Genomic DNA, 16,977 nt, shown 5'->3' with positions numbered 1-16,977 from the left:
CATTCCTTGAAGAGTGATTCTGTCATCAGGAGGCGCTCGTTCTCCATCAAGCCTTGTTCCATTGTTGATGTGGAACTGTGATCATCTTTAGAGGGAGAGGCGTTCTGACTTTGAGTATTCTCAGCTTTTTACGCTGGTTTCTTCCCGTCATTGTAAATTTATCCTCCTCTCGTCTTTGAAATTACCAACTTTCAGATTAGGTCTCTTGAGTGGACGTCCAGGTTGTTAGTTCCCAGGGCCAGAGCAGCGGCGTTAAAACTGATGGTGCTTTTCTGCCCAGGATTCTCCTGTCGGGCTTCCTTCTTGTTTCCGTAGTAGGCGACTCTGCCTTCCCGGGGCTCCAAACCTCGGTCAGAAGGGGAACCGGTCTTGTTTACCCTGCGCCGAGAGCTGCCGCGCCAAGGTGCCGGCGGAACCGCTGCACCGACCACGAGAGTCGCGCTGGCAACCCGTGTGTTTCCACCACTGGGGGATCTTCTGCTCTGTGAGCGACCAGACTTTGTCTGAAAGTGTGGCGTCCTCTAGTTCTCCGCGCCTTCCCTGAGAGCTGCAATCCCGGGATGTTAGCGATCGGCCATCTTGGATCGTTCTCGCATTTTTTCATATGTTTGTTGGCTATTTGTATATCTTCTTTTGAGAATTATCTATTTATGTCCTTTTGATGGGCTTGTTTGCTTTTTTCTAGCTGATTTGTTTGGGTTCGTTGTAGATTCTGGATATTGGTCCTTTGTCAGATGTATAGATTGTGAATATTTTCTTCCACTCTGTAGATTGTCCGTTTACTCTGCTGACTTCATTTTGCTGTGCAAAAGCTCTTTAGTTTAATTAAGTTCAATCTATTTATTTATTTATTTATTTTTTCGAGACGGAGTTTCGCTCTTTTGACCGAGGCTGGAGCGCAATGGCACGATCTCGGCTCACCGCAACCTCTGCCTCCTGGGTTCAGGCAATTCTCCTGCCTCAGCCTTCTTAGTAGCTGGGATTACAGGCACTCACCACCATGCCCAGCTAATTTTTTGTATGTTTAGTAGAGTCGGGGTTTCACCATGTTGACCAGGATGGTCTCGATATCTTGACCTCGAGATCTACCCCCCTCGGCCTCCCAAAGTGCTGGGATTACATGCGTGAGCCACCGCACCCGGCCTTATTTTATTTATTTATTTATTTATTTATTTATTTATTTATTTATTTATTTAATTGCATTTACTTTTGGGTTCTTGGTCACTAAATCTTTGCCTAAGCCAACGTATAGAAGAGTTTTTCCATTGTGATTTTCCAGAATGTTTATAGTTTCAGATATTAGGTTTAAGTCCTTAATCCATCTTGAGTTGATTTTTATATAAGGTGAGAGATGAGGATCCAGTTTCATTCTTCTACATGTGGCTAGCCAGTTATTCCCCAGTACCATTTGTTGAAAAGGGTGTCCTTTCTCCACTTTATGTTTTTATTTACTTTTTTGAGGCTTGGTTGGCTGTAAGTATTTGGCTTTATTTCTGGGTTCTCTGTTCTGTTCCATTGGTCTATGTGCCTATGTTTATGCCAGTACCATGCTGTTTTTGTGACTATGGCCTTACGGTATGGTTTGAAATCAGGTAATGTGCTGCCTCAAGATTTGTTCTTTTTGCTTAGTCTTGCTTTGGCTATGTGGGCTCTTTTTTTGGTTCTATATAAACTTTAGAATTAGTTTTTCAAATTCTGTGAAGAATGATGGTGGTGTTTTCATGGGAATTGTGTTGAATTTGTAGATAGCTCTTGGCAGTATGATCATTTTCACAATGTTGGTTCTACCCGTACATGAGCATGGGATGTGTTTCCATTTGTTTGTGTCATCTATGGTTTCTTTCAGCAATATTTTGTAGCTTCCTTTGTAGAAGTCTTTTACTTCCTTGGTTAGGTAGATTCTTAGGTATTTTATTTTATTTTACTGTAGCTATTGTGAAAGGGGTTAAGTTCTTGATTTAATTTTCAGCTTGGTTGCTGTTGATGCATAGAAGAGCTACTGATTTGTATACATTAATTCTGTATCTGGAAACTGCTGAATTTTTTTTATCAGTTCTAGGGGCTTTCTGGAGGAGTCATTAAGGTTTTCTAGGTAAACATTATATCATCAACAAACAGTGACAGTTTGGCTTCCTCTTTGCTGATTTGGATGCCCTTTATTTCTTTCTCTCTTCTGATTTCCCTGGCTAGGAATTTCAGTATTACGTTGAAGAGGAGGGGTGAGAGTGGGCATGCTTATCTTGTTCTAGATCTCAGAGGGAATGCTTTAAACTTTTACTCATTCAGTATTACATTGACTATGGGCTTGTCATAGATGGCCTTTATTACATTGAGATATGTCCCTTGTATGCTGATTTTTTGAGAGTTTTAATTATAAGGGGATTTTGTCAAATGCTTTTTCTGCATCTATTGAGAAAATTATTTGATTTGTTTTTAATTCTGTTTATGTGGTGTATCACATTTATTAACTTGCATATGTTAAACCACCCCTGCCTCCCTAATATGTAACTCACTTGATCATGGTGGATTTTTTTTTAAATTTTTTATTGGATTATAGGTTTTGGGGTACATGAGCAGAGCATGCAAGACAGTTGCGTAGGTACACACATGGCAGTGTGCTTTGCTTTTCTTCTCCCCTTCACCCACATTTGGCATTTCTCCCCAGGCTATCCCTCCCCACCTCCCCCTCCCACTGGCCCTCCACTTTTCCCCCCAATAGACCCCAGTGTTTAGTACTCCCCTCCCTGTGTCCATGTGTTCTCATTTTTCATCACCCACCTATGAGTGAGAATATGCGGTGTTTCATTTTCTGTTCTTGTGTCAGTTTGCTGAGGATGATGTTTTCCAGATTCATCCATGTCCCTACAAACGACACGAACTCATCATTTCTGATTGCTGCATAATATTCCATGGTGTATATGTGCCACATTTTTCCAATCCAGTCTATTATCAATGGGCATTTGGGTTGATTCCAGGTCTTTGCTATTGTAAACAGTGCTGCAATGAACATTCGTGTACATGTGTCCTTATAGTAGAACGATTTATAGTCTTTTGGATATATACCCAGTAATGGGATTGCTGGGTCAAATGGAATTTCTATTTCTAAGGCCTTGAGGAATCGCCACACCGTCTTCCACAATGGTTGAACTAATTTACACTCCCACCAACAGTGTAAAAGTGTTCCTTTTTCTCCACATCCTCTCCAGCATCTGTTGTCTCCAGATTTTTTAATGATCGCCATTCTAACTGGCGTGAGATGGTATCTCAATGTGGTTTTGATTTGCATCTCTCTGATGACTAGTGACGATGAGCATTTTTTCATATGATTGTTGGCCTCATATATGTCTTCTTTCGTAAAGTATCTGTTCATATCCTTTGTCCACTTTTGAATGGGCTTGTTTGTTTTTTCCTGTAAATCTGCTTGAGTTGTTTGTAAATTCTGGATATCAGCCCTTTGTCAGATGGGTAGACTGCGAAAATTTTTTCCCATTCTGTTGGTTGCCTATCCACTCTAGTGACTGTTTCTTTTGCCGTGCAGAAGCTGTGGAGTTTCATTAGGTCCCATTTGTCTATTTTGGCTTTTGTTGCCAATGCTCTTGGTGTTTTGTTCATGAAGTCCTTGCCTACTCCTATGTCCTGGATAGTTTTGCCTAGATTTCCTTCTAGGGTTTTTATGGTGCCAGGTCTTATGTTTAAGTCTTTAATCCATCTGGAGTTAATTTTAGTGTAAGGTGTCAGGAAGGGGTCCAGTTTCTGCTTTCTGCACATGGCTAGCCAGTTTTCCCAACACCATTTGTTAAACATGGAATCCTTGCCCCATTGCTTCTTTTTGTCAGGTTTATCAAAGATTGTATAGTTGTATGTATGTTGTGTTGCCTCCGGTGCCTCTGTTTTGTTCCATTGGTCTATATCTCTGTTTTGGTACCAGTACCATGCTGTTTTGATTACTGTAGTCTTGTAGTATAGTTTGAAATCCGGTAGTGTGATGCCCCCCGCTGTGTTCTTTTTGCTTAGAATTGACTTGGCTATGCGGGCTCTCTTTTGGTTCCATATGAAGTTCATGGTGGTTTTTTCCAGTTCTGTGAAGAAAGTCAATGGTAGCTTGATGGGGATAGCGTTGATTCTGTAAATTACTTTGGGCAGTATAGCCATTTTCACGATATTAATTCTTCCTAACCATGAACATGGAATGTTTCTCCATCTGTTTGTGTCCTCTCTGATTTCGTTGAGCAGTGGTTTGTAGTTCTCCTTGAAGAGGTCCCTTACGTTCCTTGTGAGTTGTATTCCAAGGTATTTTATTCTTTTTGTAGCAATTGTGAATGGCAGTTCGCTCTTGATTTGGCTTTCTTTAAGTCTGTTATTGCTGTAGACGAATGCTTGTGATTTTTGCACATTGATTTTATATCCTGAGACTTTGCTGAAGTTGTTTATCAGTTTCAGGAGTTTTTGGGCTGAGGCGATGGGGTCTTCTAGGTATACTATCATGTCGTCTGCAAATAGAGACAATTTGGCTTCCACCTTTCCTATTTGAATACCCTTTATTTCTTTTTCTTGCCTGATTGCTCTGGCTAGAACTTCCAGTACTATATTGAATAGGAGTGGTGAGAGAGGGCATCCTTGTCTAGTACCAGATTTCAAAGGGAATGGTTCCAGTTTTTGCCCATTCAGTATGATATTGGCTGTTGGTTTGTCATAAATAGCTTTTATTACTTTGAGATACGTTCCATCGATACCGAGTTTATTGAGGGTTTTTAGCATAAAGGGCTGTTGAATTTTGTCAAATGCCTTCTCTGCGTCAATTGCGATAATCATGTGGTTTTTGTTTTTGGTTCTGTTTATGTGGTGAATTACATTGATAGACTTGCGTATGTTGAACCAGCCTTGCATCCCTGGGATGAATCCTACTTGATCATGATGAATAAGTTTTTTGATTTGCTGTTGCAATCGGCTTGCCAATATTTTATTGAAGATTTTTGCATCTATGTTCATCATGGATATTGGCCTGAAGTTTTCTTTTCTCGTTGGGTCTCTGCCGGGTTTTGGTATCAGGATGATGTTGGTCTCATAAAATGATTTGGGAAGGATTCCCTCTTTTTGGATTGTTTGAAATAGTTTTAGAAGGAATGGTACCAGCTCCTCCTTGTGTGTCTGGTAGAATTCGGCTGTGAACCCGTCTGGACCTGGGCTTTTTTTGTGAGGTAGGCTTTTAATTGCTGCCTCAACTTCAGACCTTGTTATTGGTCTATTCATAGTTTCAGCTTCCTCCTGGTTTAGGCTTGGGAGGACACAGGAGTCCAGGAATTTATCCATTTCTTCCAGGTTTACTAGTTTATGTGCATAGAGTTGTTTGTAATATTCTCTGATGATGGTTTGAATTTCTGTGGAATCTGTGGTGATTTCCCCTTTATCATTTTTTATTGCATCTATTTGGTTGTTCTCTCTTTTATTTTTAATCAATCTGGCTAGTGGTCTATTTTGTTGATCTTTTCAAAAAACCAGCTCTTGGATTTATTGATTTTTTGAAGGGTTTTTCGTGTCTCAATCTCCTTCAGCTCAGCTCTGATCTTAGTAATTTCTTGTCTTCTGCTGGGTTTTGAGTTTTTTTGATCTTGCTCCTCTAGCTCTTTCAATTTTGACGATAGGGTGTCAATTTTGGATCTCTCCATTCTCCTCATATGGGCACTTATTGCTATATACTTTCCTCTAGAGACTGCTTTAAATGTGTCCCAGAGGTTCTGGCACGTTGTGTCTTCATTCTCATTGGTTTCGAAGAACTTCTTTATTTCTGCCTTCATTTCATTGTTTACCCAGTCAACATTCAAGAGCCAGTTGTTCAGTTTCCATGAAGCTGTGCGGTTCTGGGTCGGTTTCTGAATTCTGAGTTCTAACTTGATTGCACTATGGTCTGAGAGGCTGTTTGTTATGATTTCAGTTGTTTTGCATTTGTTGAGCAGTGCTTTACTTCCAATTATGTGGTCAATTTTAGAGTAGGTGTGATGCGGTGCTGAGAAGAATGTGTATTCTGTGGATTTGGGGTGGAGAGTTCTGTAAATGTCCACCAGGTTTGCTTGCTCCAGGTCTGAGTTCAAGCCCTGGGTATCCTTGTTGATTTTCTGTCTGGTTGATCTGTCTAGTATTGACAGTGGAGTGTTAAAGTCTCCCACTATTATTGTGTGGGAGTCTAAGTCCTTCTGTAAGTCATTATGAACTTGCCTTATGTATCTGGGTGCTCCTGTGTTGGGTCCATATATGTTTAGGATCGTTAGCTCTTCTTGTTGTATCGATCCTTTTACCATTATGTAATGGCCTTCTTTGTCTCTTTTGATCTTTGTTGCTTTAAAGTCTATTTTATCAGAGATGAGAATTGCAACTCCTACTTTTTTTTGCTTTCCATTAGCTTGGTAAATCTTCCTCCATCCCTTTATTTTGAGCCTTTGTGTATCCTTGCATGTGAGATGGGTTTCCTGGATACAGCACACTGATGGGTTTTGGATTTTTATCCAATTTGCCAGTCTGTGTCTTTTGATTGGTGCATTTAGTCCATTTACATTTAGGGTTAATATTGTTATGTGTGAATTTGATACTGCCATTTTGATTCTAAGTGGCTGTTTTGCCTGTTAGTTGTTGTAGATTCTTCATTATGTTGAAGCTCTTTAGCATTCAGTGTGATTTTGGAATGGCTGGTACTGATTGATCCTTTCTATGTGTAGTGCCTCTTTTAGGAGCTCTTGTAAAGCAGGCCTGGTGGTGACAAAATCTCTGAGTACTTGCTTGTTCACAAAGGATTTTATTCTTCCTTCACTTCTGAAGCTCAGTTTGGCTGGATATGAAATTCTGGGTTGAAAGTTCTTTTCTTTAAGAATGTTGAATATTGGCCCCCACTCTCTTCTGGCTTGTAGTGTTTCTGCCGAGAGATCTGCTGTGAGTCTGATGGGCTTCCCTTTGTGGGTGACCCGACCTTTCTCTCTGGCTGCCCTTAGTATTCTCTCCTTTATTTCAACCCTGTTGAATCTGACAATTATGTGCCTTGGGGTTGCTCTTCTTGCGGAATATCTTTGTGGTGTTCTCTGTATTTCCTGCATTTGAGTGTTGGTTTGTCTTCCTAGGTGGGGGAAATTTTCCTGGATGATGTCCTGAAGAGTATTTTCCAGCTGGGATTCATTCTCTTCGTCCCCTTCTGGTACACCTATCAAACGTAGGTTAGGTCTTTTCACATAGTCCCACATTTCTTGGAGACTTTGTTCATTCCTTTTTGCGCTTTTTTCTCTGATCTTGGTTTCTCGTTTTATTTCATTGAGTTGGTCTTCGACTTCAGATATTCTTTCTTCTGCTTGTTCAATTCAGCTATTGAAACTTGCGTTTGCTTCACGAAGTTCTCGTATTGTGTTTTTCAGCTCCTTTAATTCATTCATATTCCTCTCTAAGGTATCCATTCTTGTTATCATTTCCTCGAATCTTTTTTCAAATCTTTTTTCAAGGTTCTTAGTGTCTTTGCATTGATTTAATACATGATCTTTTAGCTCACAAAAGTTTCTCATTATCCATCTTCTGAAGTCTAATTCCGTCATTTCGTCACAGTCATTCTCCGTCCAGCTTTGTTCCCTTGCTGGTGAGGAGTTTTGGTCCTTTCTAGGAGGCGATGTGTTCTGGTTTCGGGTGTTTTCCTCCTTTTTGCGCTGGTTTCTTCCCATCTTTGTGGATTTGTCCGCTGGTGGTCTGCGTAGTTGCTGACTTTTCGTTTGGGTCTCTGAGTGGACACCCAGAATGTTGATGATGAAGTATTTCTGTTGCTTGGTTTTCCTTCTACCAGTCTAGCCCCTTCGCTGTACGACTGTTGAGGTCCGCTCCAGACCCTGCTTGTCTGGGGTGCACCTCTAGTAGCCGTGGCACAGCGAGGGATGCTACCAGTTTCTTTTTCTGCTCTCTGTCCCAGGATGATGCCTGCCTAATGACAGTCTTTTGGATATAGAGGGGTCAGGGAGCTGCTTGAGGAGACAGTTTGTACTTTATAGGGGTTTAACTGCTGAGCTGTGCACTCTGTTGTTCATTCAGGGCTGTTAGGCTGCTATGTTTGATTCTGCTGCAACACAGCTCATTAAACAACCCTTTTTTTTTTCTCAAATGCTCTGTGTTGAGGGGTTTGGGCTTTATTTTTGGATGTCTGATCAGGTGTCCTGCCCAGCTCGAAGGCAGACTAGCCACTGTTTGGCTGCCGAGGCTCCGCCCTGCTGTTGTGTGATTCCCGCTGTTCCTGCCGGCTCTGCTGTGGTCTCCGCCATGCCCTGCGGCGGAGTCTCTTCGTTGTAGCATGTTGCCTCAGCAACGGCAGGCTGCGTCAGCAGTGGGCGTGTATCTCAGTAGGGACGGGTTGCCTCGGCAACGGCTGGCTGCGTCAGCAGTGGGCGTGTATCTCAGTTGGGGCGGGTTGCCTCCGTAGTGGTGGACGCCCCTCCCCCACAGAGCGTCTCGGACCGTCTGCCCGGGATAGTTTGAAATCGCGGTTTTGTTCGTCCCACTGGGTATCTCAAGCGATCTGTCCCTGCAATCCCCTGGGCTGGGCTACTGTGCAAGTCTCGTTCAGTCTCAAGTCCAGCCCTCTCAAGTCTCAGGTTGCCGGTTCAACAAGGCACCCGGACAAGCGCGCCCTGTGGGGATTGCTGGGTAGGGCCGGCCGCCGCCGCCCCGGCTGCCGGCTTCGCCAGGCAGACCTACTGCCTGGCGTCCCGTGTCTTTTTATACTTGGGAGTTTCCCCGTTCTGTGGGCAACAAAGATCAGTCTGGAAATGCAGCACTGACTCACCGTTTGCGAATTCAACGCGGGCTCCAATCCTGGGTTGTTCTCACAGCGCCATCTTGAGTCCCCTCCTCGGATTTTTTTTTTAAGACTGAATTCCAATCTGTTGCCCAGGTTGGAGTGCAGTGGTGCGATTTGGGCTCACTGCAACCTCCGCCTCCCGGGTTCAAGTGATTTTCCTGCCTCAGTCTCCCAAGTAGCTGGGATTACAGGTGTGCACCACAATTCCTGGATAATTTTTGTATTTTTAGTAGAGATGGGATTTCACCATGTTGACCAGGCTGGTCTCGAACTCCTGACCTCAGGTCATCTGCCCACCTGGGCCTCCCAAAGTGCTGGGATTATAGGTGTGAGCCACCATGCCTGGCTAGATTATCTTTTTGATATGTTGTTAGCTTTGGTTAGCTAGAATTTTGTTAAATATTTTAGCATCTATGTTCATTGAGGATACTGATCTGTAGTTTTCTTTTCTGTTTATGTCCTTTCCTGGTTGTGGTATTAGGATGATACTGGCTTCATAGAATAATTTAGGAAGGATTCCCTCTTTCTCTATCTTGTGGAACAGTGTCAGTAGGATTGGTACCAGTTCTTTCTTGAATGTCTGGTAGAATTCAGCTGTGACTCCATCTGGTCCTGGACTTTTTTTGTTGGTAATTTAAATTATCATTTCAATCTTACTGCTTGATATTCGTCTGTTCAGGGCATCTAATTCTTCCTGATTTAAGATAGGAAATTTGCATCTTTCTAGGAATTTATTCATCTCTTCTAGGTTTTCTAGTTTATGTACATAAAGATGTTCATAGTTGACTTGAATGATCTTTTTTATTTCTGTGGTTTCAGCTATAATGTCTCCCATTTCATTTCTTATTGGGCTTATTTGGATTTTCTCTCTTCTCTTCTTGGTTAATCTTGTTAATGATCTATCAATTTTATTTATCTTTTTGAACAATGAGGCTTTTGTTTTATTTATCTTTTGTATTTTTTGTTTCAATTTCATTTAGTTCTGCTCTAATCTTGGTTATTTCCTTTCTTCTGCTGGGTTTGGGTTTGCTTTGTTCTTACTTCTCTAGTTCCTTCAGGTATGACCTTGGATGATTTGTTTATGCTTTTTCATACTTTTTGATGTAGGCATTTAGGGCTATGAACTTTCCTCTTAGCACTGCCTTTGCTCTGTCACAGAAGTTTTGATAGGTTATGTCACTATTGTCATTTAGTTTGAAGAATTTTTAAATTTTCATCTTGATTTCATTTCTGATCCAATGATCATTCAGTAACAGGTTATTTAATTTCCATGTATTTGTATGGTTTTGAAGGTTTCTTTTGGAATTGATTTTCAGTTTTACTTCACTGTGGTCTGAGAGAGTGCTTGATATAATTTCAATTTTCTTAACTTTGTTGAGGCTCATTTTGTGGTCTATCATATGGTCTGTCTTCGAGAAAGTTCCACGTATGGTTGAATAGAATGTATATTTTGTGGTTGTTCGATGAATGTTCTGTATATATCTGTTAATTCCATTTGTTCTAGGGTATGGTTTAAATCCATTTTTTTGTTGACTTTCTGCCTTGATGACCTCTCTAGTGCTGTCAGTGGAGTACTGAAGTCCCCCACTATTATTGTGTTGCTGTTCGTATATTTCTTATGTCTATTTGTAATTGTTTTATAAATTTGGGAGCTCCAGTGTTAGATGCATATGTGTTTAGGATTGTGATGTTTTCCTGTTGGATGAGGCCTTTTATCATTATATAATGTCCTCTGTCCTTTAAACTGCTGTTGTTTTAAAGTTTGTTTTGTCTAATGTAAGAATAGCTACCCCTTCTTGCTTTTGGTGTCAATTTGTATGAAATGTCTTTTTCCACCTCTTTACTTTAAGTTCATGTGAGTCCTTATGTGTTAGGTGAGTCTCCTGAAGACAGCAGATAGTTGGTTGGTGAATTCTATCCACTCTGAAATTCTGTGTCTTTTAAGTGGGGCATTTGGGGCATTTACACTCAATGTTAGTATTGAGATATGAGGTACCATTTCATTCATCATGCTATTTGTTACCTGTATATCTTAGTTTTTTGTTTTTATTTTTAAATTGTATTTTTGTTTTATAGGTCCTGTAAATTTATGCTTTAAAGAGGTCTGTTTTGATGTGTTTCCAGGATTTGTTTCAAGATTTAGAATTCCTTATAGTAGTTCTTAGAGAGGTGGCTTGGTAGTGGCAAATTCTCTTAGCATTTGTTTGTCTGAAAAAAAAAAAACTGTATCTTTCCTTTGTATATGAAGCTTAATTTTACTGGCTACAAAATTCTTGGTTGATAACTGTTTTGTTTGAGGAGGCTGAATATAGGTCTCCAATCCCTTCTGGCTTGTAGGTTTTCTGCTGAGAAATCTGCTGTTAATCTGATGGTTTTCCTTTTTAGGTTACCTGGTGCTTTTGTCTCACAGCTCCTAAGATTCTTTCCTTCATCTTAACTTTAGATAACCTGATGACAATGTGCATAGGTGATGACTTTTTTGTGATAAATTTCCCAGGTGTTCTTTGTGTTTCTTGTATTTGGATGTCTACATGTTTCTAGCAAGACTGGGGAAGTTTTCCTTGATTATTCCCCCAAATATGTTTTCCAAACTTTCAAATGTCTGTTCTTCCTCAGGAACACTGATTATTCTAGGTTTGATCATTTAACATAATCCCAGACTGCTTGGAAGCTTTGTTCATATTTTCTTATCCTTTTTTGTCTTTGTTGGATTGGGTTATTTTGAAGACCTTGTCTTCAAGCTCTGAATTTCTTCTATTTGTTCATTTCTATTGCTGAGATTTTCCAGAGAATTTTGTATTTCTGTAAGTGTGTCCATTGCTTCCTGAAGTTTCTGTTGTTATTTATTTATGTTATCTGTTTCATTGAATATTTCTCCCTTCACTTCTTGTATCATTTTTTAAAATGTCTTTACATCGGGCTTTGCCTTTCTCTGATGCCTCCATGATTAGCTTAATAACTAACCTCCTGAATTTTTTTTTTTCAGGTAAATCGGATTTTTTTCTTGGTTTGGATTCACTGCTGGTGAGCTAGTGTGATTTTTTGGGAGTTTTAAAAACCTTGTTTTGCCACATTACCAGAGTTGGTTTTCTGGTTCCTTCTCATTTGGGTAGGCTCTGTCAGAGAAAAGGTCTAGGGCTGAAGGCTGTTGTTCAGATTCTTTTGTCCCAAGGGATTTTCCCTTGGGATGTAGAACTCTCCCCCTTTTCCTATGTATGTGGCTTCCTGAGAGCCGAGCTGTAGTGATTGTTTTCTCTCTTCAGGATCTAGCGACCCAGTAAGTCTACCAGGCTTGGGGCTAGTATTGGGGTTTTCTTTTTGCACAGAGTATTGGGATGTGAACTGTCTGTGGGTCTCTCAGCCACTGATACCAGCACCTGTTCTGGTGGAGGTGGCAGCAGGTGAAATGGACTCTGTGAGGGTTCTTAGCTTTGGTGGTTTAATGCACTATTTTTGTGCTTGTTGGCCTTCTCTCAGGAGGTGGCGCTTTCCAGAGCATATCAGCTGCAGTAGTATGGGGAGGACTAGGTGGTGGACAGGGACCTAGAACTCCCAAGAGTATATGCCCTTTGTCTTCAGTTACCAGGGTGAGTAGGGAAGGATCACTGTGTTGGGGCAGGGCTAGGCCTGTCTAAGCGCAGACTCTCCTTGGGCGGGTCTTGCTGCACCTGCTGTGGAGGATGGGGATGATGTTCCCAGGTCAATGGAGTTATGTTCCTAGGAGGATTATGCCTGTCTTTACTGTGTCATGCAGGTTGTCAGAGAAGTGAGGGGATGCCGGCTTTCACAGGTCTCACCCAGCTCCCACGAAATCTGAAGGCCTGTCTCACTTTCATTGTGCCTTCTAACCCCCAACAGAACTGAGTGTGTTTCCAGGCAATGGGTGAGCAGGGCTGAGAACTTGCCCCAGGATACCTGCCTCCCAGCTATTAAAGCAAGTATGTCTTTCCTTCTTCCCCCAGCCTGTGGAGTCTGCACACCGGATTCACGCCCTCCCCTGAGTTCTGACCAGGAGACTTCTTGATCAGTTCAAAATGTTTCAAACTTCAGCTGGAGATTTCCTTCTCCCTGTGGCCTTTTTCTGGTGCCTCTGGGAGCCTCCCCAAAGGATCCCTGTGAGGCCAGGCAAAAACGGTTTGCTAGGGGACCCAGCAAGCTCACAGGTCTTTCCCTGCTGCTTTCCCTACCCCTGTATTTTGCTCAGCTCTCTAAATTGACACAGCTCCAGGTAAGGCGAGAGTCTTCTCCTGTAATCTAGACATTCAGTTTCCCCAGTGAGGGTATGTGTTCAGAGGCAGACAATCTCCCTTTCCCACTTCTACAGTTTGGGGACTCACAGTAATTGATGTGTCTCCTGGGTTCTGAGGGTCTTCCTTCAGAGGGTCTATGGGTCCTCTCAGGTTTCCTGATTTATTCTTGCAGTAATTCTGAAGCAAAAATTTACCATGCAAGCCTCCATATGCTGCTCTACCCATCTGAGTCAGAACTGCAATCTAGTCCAGCCTCCTGTTCACTATGATCCCCTTATCTTTCTATTCTTTTATACTGTTTTCACTTTTCTATTATCTGAATATATTAATTTAGAATATAAATAGTTTTCCCTTATGTTCAGATCTTGAAAATCTGCTCTTCATTGCACCCAAACTAGCCAACATTAGTACACAACTATTAATTAAGTGCCAGACTTTATTCAGATTTCTTTGTTTCTTCACAAATAACATTTTTTTTCCTGTTCCAGAAGCCAATCTAGGGTATCCTATTGCATATAGTGCCTTTTAAAAATTATTATTTGGACATGTTTTAGAATGTCTGTTAATTTACATATTAATGTTTTTGCTATAAATTATTAAATTTTTTCCCTGTGGCCACTCTAAGAATCATGATATATATTCTTAACTTCTCATAATCGAATTTGAGTTTACATTGTTCCACTAGGCATAAAATATACAAATCTTGCAATCATATAGATCCTCTTATACCTGCCCGAGCATTTCCTTTGTGCTATGATTGTCATATGACATGTATGTACATTACACATCCTACAATGCAATGTCATAATTTTTGCCTTGACTAGTGATATATATTGGAAAGGAATTAAGCTAGAAAAGCAGTCTTTTATATTTGCTAGTCTCGATGTTCTTCATGTCTTTCTAAAGATCCATATTTTAATTTGATATCATTTATCTTTAGGCCAAAGCACTTCCTTTAGCATTTCTTATAATACTAGTCTGTTAGTAATAAATTCTCATCTCCCTGCGCGCATCAGTGCACCGCCTGAGGCTGTCTAAGGAGTCGGCGGCCATTTTGTTCTTCTTGTGGTTCCAGTGGGGATAGAAGGAGGAAGCAGGGAGCGGGGCAGTGGTGGGGGACCCGTCGCAGCTGCTGCCACCGCCGCCGTCACCGCCTCTGCTCGTGGCGTGGGAAAGGAGGTGTGAGTTCTGGGCGTGAGCTGGCTGTGGTGCCTCTGAGGGAGGGTGGGCGGTGGGAGGGCGATGGCGGATTTAGATAAACTCAACATAGACAACATCATCCAACAGCTGCTGGAAGTGAGAGGGTCCAAGCCTGGTAAGAATGTCCAGCTTCAGGAGAATGAAATCAGAGGACTGTGCTTAAAGTCTCGTGAGATCTTTCTCAGTCAGCCTTCCTACTAGAACTTGAAGCACCACTCAAAATATGTGATGACATCCATGGGCAATACTATGATTTGCTACAACTTTTTGAGTATGGTGGTTTCCCTCCAGAAAACAACTACCTGTTTCTTGGGTACTATGTGGACAGGGGAAAGCAGTCATTGGAGACAATCTGCCTCTTACTGGCCTACAAAATCAAATATCCTGAGAAATTTTCTTCTCAGAGGGAACCATGAATGTGCCAGCATCAACAGAATTTATGGATTTTATGGATGAATGTAAAAAGATACAACATTAAACTATGGAAAACTTTCACAGACTGTTTTAACTGTTTACAGATAGCAGTGATTGTGGGTGAGAAGATATTCTGCTGTGATGGAGGTTTATCACCAGATCTTCAATCTATGGAGCAGATTCAGTGAATTATGCAACCAACTGATGTACCAGATCAAGGTCTTCTTTGTGATCTTTTGTGGTGTGACCCCGATAAAGATGTCTTAGGCTGGGCTGAAAATGACAGAGTGTCCTTCACATTTGGTGCAGAAGTGGTTGCAAAATTTCTCCATAAGCATGATTTGGATCTTATATGTAGAGCCCATCAGGTGGTTGAAGATAGATATGAATTTTTTGCAAAGAGGCAGTTGGTCACTCTGTTTTCTGCACCCAATTATTGTGGAGAGTTTGACAATGCAGTTGCCATGATGAGTGTAGACGAAACACTAATGTGTTCTTTTCAGATTTTAAAGCCTGCAGAGAAAAAGAAGCCAATTGCCACGAGACCTGTAACACCTCCAAGGGGTATGATCACAAAACAAGCAAAGAAATGGATGTCATTTTGACCCTACCTAGTTGGGGCTTGTAACATAGAGTATATAACTGTCATTTTTAGACTGTAATGTGTACTGGTCAGCTTGCTCAGATAGATCTGTGTTTGTGGGGGCCCTTCCTTCCATTTTTGATTTAGTGAATGGCATTTGCTGGTTATAACAGCAAATGAAAGGCTTCACTCCAAAAAGTGTTTTTTTTAATTTTTTATTCCTTTTGCAAACAATTTTAATGATGGTGTTAAAGCTGTACACCCCAGGACAGTTTATCTTTTCTGAGGGGTAAGTGTACAATTGATCTTTTTTTAATTCAGTGCAACCCATAATCATGTAAATGCTCATTTTTTTAGGACAAAAAGAGAGCCCTAGGGTGCTCCAGATCTGTACATGTTCTTGTCATAAAATGTATACTGTTGATACAAACCACTGTGAACTTTTTTTTTTTTTTAAGACGGAGTTTTGCTCTTGTTACTCAGGCTGGAGTGCAATGGTGCGATCTCGGCTCACTGCAACCTCCACCTCCTGGGTTCAGGCAATTCTCCTGCCTTAGCCTCCTGAGTAGCTGGGATTACAGGCACACGCCACCATGCCCAGTTAATTTTTTGTATTTTTAGTAGAGGCGGGGTTTCACCATGTTGACCAGGATGGTCTCAATCTGTTGACCTCGTGATCCACCCTCCTCGGCCTCCCAAAGTGCTGGGATTACAGGCGTGAGCCACCGCGCCCGACCAACATTTTTTATTTGAGAATTTTGTTTCAAAGGGACTGCTTTTCCCTCTCATTGTCTTGTTACGTACAAACTAGTTTTTATAGCTATCAACATTAGGAGTAACTTTCAACCTTGCCAGCATCACTGGTATGATGTATATTTAATTAAAGTACACTTTTCCCCTACCGTATACTTAAAATGATGATTAAAGCCATTCTTTTAAATATTTGTGACTCTTTCCTAAAGCCAGAGTTTCTGTTGAATTATGTATTGACACGCCCCTAAGTACAAGGTGGTATGGTTGTGTACACATGCTACCTTCTTGGGGATTCAAAAATACATTTTTGATTTTGAATAGCAATTAGCGATATAGTGCTGTTTAAGCTACTAATGATTAAAGGTAATAACATTTTGTAAATTTCCATATAGTCTATTCATTAAGTAATCTTTTTACAGTTACATCAGGCCTGAACCCGTCCATTCAGAAAGCTTCAAATTATAGAAACAATACTGTTCTATACGAGTGACTGATTATGCTTTCTTTGGCCTACATTCTTTATTCTGCGGTGAAGTTGAGGCTTATAAGTTAAAACAAAGGATCTAACCAGTTTATACAGAACTCACAGTATCTATCTATGACTTTTTTAAACCAAGATCTGTTAAAAAAGAAATCTGTTTCAACAGATGACCATGTACAATACCATGTGGTGAAAATGAATTCAGACTTATTAAATGATGAATTTGTCAAAAAAAATAAAATAAATTCTCTTAGTTTTCTTATATTTGGAAAGTCTTTATTCTGCTTTTATATTTGATAGATATTTTATCTGGATATTAAATTCTGGGATGACAGATCTATTATGCTTTTAGTGCTTTAAGAATGTTGGTTCATTGTGTTGGCCTCCATTGTTCCTGATATAAGAAATCAGCAGCCATTTGAATCATCATTTCCCTCTGTGTAATGTTCTGTTTCTCGCTGCATGCTTTTGACACTTTACC

General features: G+C 40.9%; 1 pseudogene across 1 annotated transcript; it reads left to right on the top strand.

Moving 5' to 3' along the window:
- Nucleotides 1–14,307: 14,307 nt before the first annotated feature.
- LOC100394656 (serine/threonine-protein phosphatase PP1-gamma catalytic subunit-like) lies at nucleotides 14,308–16,720 on the top strand (annotated as a pseudogene). The gene is made up of 2 exons (XR_013525876.1): nucleotides 14,308–15,243; nucleotides 16,435–16,720. The product of XR_013525876.1 is annotated as a serine/threonine-protein phosphatase PP1-gamma catalytic subunit-like (transcript).
- Nucleotides 16,721–16,977: the final 257 nt, after the last annotated feature.

The sequence above is a fragment of the Callithrix jacchus genome, chromosome 13, assembly GCF_049354715.1.
Source record: "Callithrix jacchus isolate 240 chromosome 13, calJac240_pri, whole genome shotgun sequence".
Taxonomy (NCBI): domain Eukaryota; kingdom Metazoa; phylum Chordata; class Mammalia; order Primates; family Cebidae; genus Callithrix; species Callithrix jacchus.
The sequence above is the reverse complement of the archived record's forward strand: the minus strand, read 5'-3'. Positions and strand labels throughout refer to the sequence as shown.